This window comes from Propithecus coquereli, unplaced genomic scaffold (genome assembly GCF_000956105.1).
Source record: "Propithecus coquereli isolate 6110/MARCELLA unplaced genomic scaffold, Pcoq_1.0 Scaffold293, whole genome shotgun sequence".
Taxonomy (NCBI): Eukaryota; Metazoa; Chordata; class Mammalia; order Primates; family Indriidae; genus Propithecus; species Propithecus coquereli.
In genome coordinates this window covers 1,071,690-1,076,486 of record NW_012148541.1, presented here as the reverse complement: position 1 = coordinate 1,076,486, position 4,797 = coordinate 1,071,690, and positions in this window count along the sequence as shown.

The following is a 4,797-nucleotide window of genomic DNA, read 5'->3' as shown; positions in this document are numbered from 1 at the left end:
AGAGATACAAAATTATGAGAGAAAAGTGTATAACTTTTTATACACATATAAGGAAAGTGATTGGTTAATTTTAGGTGTCAACTGGATTGAGGAATATCTAGAGAAATGGCAAAATATTACTTCTGGTTATGTCTGTGAAGGCGTTTCCAGAGGATATTAGTTTATGATTCAGTGGACTAAGTGGAGAAGCTCCATCCTCAATGTGTGTGGACACTATCCAATCCCCCAGGTCCTGGGCAGAACAAAAATCTAGAGAAAAAGCAATTGCTTCTCTGTCTCCTAGAGTTGGAACACTCTTTTTTTCCTTCCCTTGGACATCAGAACTCCAGGCTCTCCAGCCTTTGAACTTCAATATTTACACTAGCAGCCCCCGAGGTCTAAGGCCCTTGGCCTCAAACTAAAAATTGCACCATCTGCATTACTGATTCTGAGGCTTTTGGACTTGGACTGAGCCATGCTATCATAATCCCAGGGTCTCTAATTTACAGATGGCCTATCATGGAACTTCTCGGTCTCATATTTATCTGTCTATCTATCTATCCATCCTATTGGTCTATCTCTCTGGAAAACCCTGATTAATACAGATTTTGGTATAGTCAATGGTTTGACCAGGTGGTCAGAGACTTGGAAGAAATATGATTGGAAAATTGGTAACAAAGAAATTCGGGTAAGAGGTATGTGGGTAGACCTCTGAGTGGGCAAAAATGTGAAGATATTTGTGTCCTATGTAAATGCTTACCAGAAGGTGACCTCAGTAGAGGAAGACGTTAATAATCAAGTAAATAGGATGACCTGTTCTATGGATACTAGTCAGCCTCTTTCCCCAGCCACCCTAGTCATTGCTCAATTGGCTCATGAACAAAGTGGTCATTATGGTAGGGATGAGGGTTATGCATCAATTCAGCAACGTGGGCTTCCTCTCACCAAGACTGACCTGGCTAGGGTCATTGCTGAGCTCCCAATCTGCCAGCAGCAGAGACTGATGCTGAATTCCTAATATGACACCATTCTATAGACTGTTCAGCCAGCTACTTGGTGGCAGGTTGATTATATTGAACCACATCTATTATGGAAGGGGCAACATTTTGTTCTTCCTGGAATAGATACTTACAATAGATGTCGATTTGCCTTTCCTCATGCAATGCTTCTGCCAAAACTACCATCTACAGACTTACAGAATGCCTTATCCACCATCATGATATTCTACACAGCATTGCTTCTGACCAAGAAACTCACTTCACAGCTAAAGAAGGGTGGCAATGGGCTCATACTCATGGAGTTCACTGGTCTTACCATGTTCCCCATCATCCTGAGGCAGCTGGCTTGATAGAAGAGTAGAATGACCACTTGAAGTCTCACTTAGAGCACCAGCTAGGTGACAGTACTTTGTAGGACTGAGAAAAAGTTCTCTAGAAGGTTGTATAGGTTCTGAATCAGCGTTGAATATATGGTACTGTTCCTCCCATAGCCAGGATTCACAAACCCAGGAATCAAGGGGTGGAAATGGGAGTGGCACCATTCATCATTTCCTGTAATGACTCAGTAGCAAAATTTTTGCTTCCTGTTCCTACAACTTTTTATACTTCTGGTCTAGAGGTCTTAGTTCCGGAGGGATGAATGCTACCACCAGGAGAAATAATAATAATTCCATTGAACTGGAAGTTAAGACTGTTACCTGGCTACTTTGGGCTTCCCATGCCTTGGAGTTAGCAGTCTAAGAAGCTAGTAATGCTGTTGGCTGTGGTGATTGATCCAGACTATCAAGGGTAAATTGGACTACTACTCTACAATGGAGGTAAGGAAGAGTATGTCTGGAATACAGGCTATCCCTTAGGGTGTTTATTAGTATTACCATGCCTTGTGATTAAGGTCTATGGAAAATTACAACAACCCAATCCAGGTAGGAGTACAAATGGCCTAGATTCATTATGGATGAAAGTTTGAGTCACCCTGTCAGGTGAAAAAAAAAAAAAAAAAAACCTATAATCATCTGAGGTGCTTGTTGAAGGCAAAGAGCATACAAAATGGGTAGTAGAAGAAGGTAGTTAAAAATACTAGTCATGACCCTGTGACCAGATACAGAAATGAGGACTGTAATTGCCCTGAGTATTTCCTCCCTATTTTGTTAAGAATATGTTTTTGTATATATACAAAAATATTAAGCAAATATATTTGTTTTCCTTCCTTTCTTATTTCTTTATCATAAACATAAAACATGTTGACTTGATATTAGCATTTAAGTGTTGTTAATTTTACACCATAGTATTTAAGTTATGGGACATCAGGAGAATAAACATCATCCCAGGACTTTACCTCTTCTGCAGAAGGGATTAATGCAATTTTGGTCATATGTAGGATGGCTACATCACATTAGATGAAATTATTTCCTTGTTATTTTCTTTATTTAGAGATTAAGTTTGGCTAGGAGTTGCATATGGGTGCCAAGTTGACAAGGGGAGGACTTACAATGGTTAATTTTAGGTGTCAACTTGACTGGATTAAGGAATAACTAGAGAACTGGTAAAGCATTACTTATGGGTATGACTGTAGGGTATTTCCAGAGGAGTATGGACTACGAGTCAGTGGGCTCAGTGGAGAAGCTCTTTCCCTGATGTGTGCAGACGCCATCCAATTGGCTGGGGGGTCAAATAGAACAAAAAAAAGCCATAGAAAAGGCAATTTCCTTTCTGTCTCCTAGACCTGGAGCCCTCTTCTTCTCCTGCCCTTGGAAATTAGAACTCCAGGCTCTCTGGACTTTGGACACCAGGACTTAAACCAGTGGTTTCCTGAGTTCACAGGCCTTCAGCCTCTGATTGAGAATTACATCAGCTTCACTGGTCCTAAGGCTTTTGAAATGGTATTGAACCACACTTCCAGAATCTCCAGGTCTCCAACTTGCAGATGGCCTATCATTGGACTTCTTAGCCTTCATAATCATGTGAGTCAACTCCCCTAATAAATCTCCTCTTGTCTATCTCTCCATCTGTCTTATTGGTTCTATCTCTTTGGACAGCCCTGACTAATACACCAATAAATTTTAAATTCTTGATGCAAAGGACAATTCTCTAGGGAAATATAAATTATTTTAAAATTACTCGAAATTAGGTAGAAAGCCAGTAGAAACAAAATGCAATAGCACACATTTTAATGTAATAAAAAGCTATGGTCCTATAGACAAGTTTTAACAAATCTCAAAAAACTTAATTCCTATATTATTTGTATTATTCTAGAACATAGAAACAATAAAATTCATTGTTCTAGATTGATAAAAACCACAAGATAAAAACTGAAGTAAGGATAGCACAATGGAAGAAAACTACTGATCAATCTCACTTATAAGCTATGCTGAAAAATCATAAGTTAAAATATTATGAAATCTAGTCCAGCAATATATTGTAACTACTAATTGTTTTAACTCAGAAATGCAAACATATACATTAGAGAAAATTATAAATATTCTATTCTTTTTTGTTTAATTCACTTTTATATTTTTAATTGCTTAGAACACTATCTTGTACTGTGATTGTTTTCAATAGTCTCTTTTTTTTTTATTTCAGCATATTATGGTGGTACAGATGTTTAGGTTACGTATGTTGCCCTTGCCCCTCCCTTCCCCCCTAAGTCCGAGTTTCAAATGTGTCCATTCTTCGGGTGGTGCGCATTGCACTCTTTGTGTATGCAAATACCCGTCCCCTCCTCCCCCTCCACCTCCCCCCTCAATAGCCTCTTTATCTTCTTTTGTTGATATAATATTTTGTCATCTCTCTGAAGATAATAGTTTTTTTCTAAACCATGCATTGTCTTTGATTTTTTACTTTGATTTTTTTCTATTTGTTTTGATCTTTGTCTTTGCGTTTGAGGCTTTCCAGAACTTACTGTTAATACCTAAAAGTGAGGCATTAGTTTCAGGTTAACATAGCATAATGGTGGCTGGTTAAGCGTTAAGTCTCTCTAAATATCAACCCTCTTCCCTTTCACACACAAACACATATAGATCAAAACAGAGAGTAAATACATCTAGCCAAATTTATATCCCCAACATAAGTAGAGAGTAGCGCACACTATCGATTTCACATTATATGTAAAGAGAGTAATTAATTATGTATAAAGAACCCACACTGGAGCATAACCAAGTGGAGCTTTAAAGGAGAAAATAGAAGTAGGCAGAGAGCCTAAGACCAAGGATATAATGTTGCCTTTATCCCTAAAAAGGAACAAACACAAGAAGGGTAATATTGAGAGCAGGTTTGAGAACTGGGAACGAAAGGATCTTGAAACCGGTAGTAAAGTCTTGGGCAGGCTTAATTCCTGTGTTGTTTGCATTAGTCTAGAACGTAGACAAATTAGAATGTGCCAACTTGGAATGGGTAGATATCTTCTTAGAGGCTTGGTGGCATAGGTAAAGACGTGGAAACAAAGAGTGAAAATTAAGAGTCCTGAAGAAAGAGGAAAAAATCAGAAAATCAAATAACATTAGTAAATCAAGTAATAATAAAAATGACAAACCCCATTCTGGATAAGGATGATGTCAATTAGAGAAATTCCATTATACCAACAGAAGAAAGTGTTCTTGAACCCAGCAACACGCAAAAGTTCCTTTCTTTTGCCTATATAAAAATCATCTATTATTGCTAGATCAGAAAAACTTAAGGCATTTCAAAATGAATTGAATATGGCAGACACCATGCATACAAAGCTACTATAAATAGAAAGTATAAGAAGGTAATCAAAATATTTTAGCTGATGAAAATTCTATCTATAAAACTAAACACAGAGTAGAGAAAAATTGTAACACAA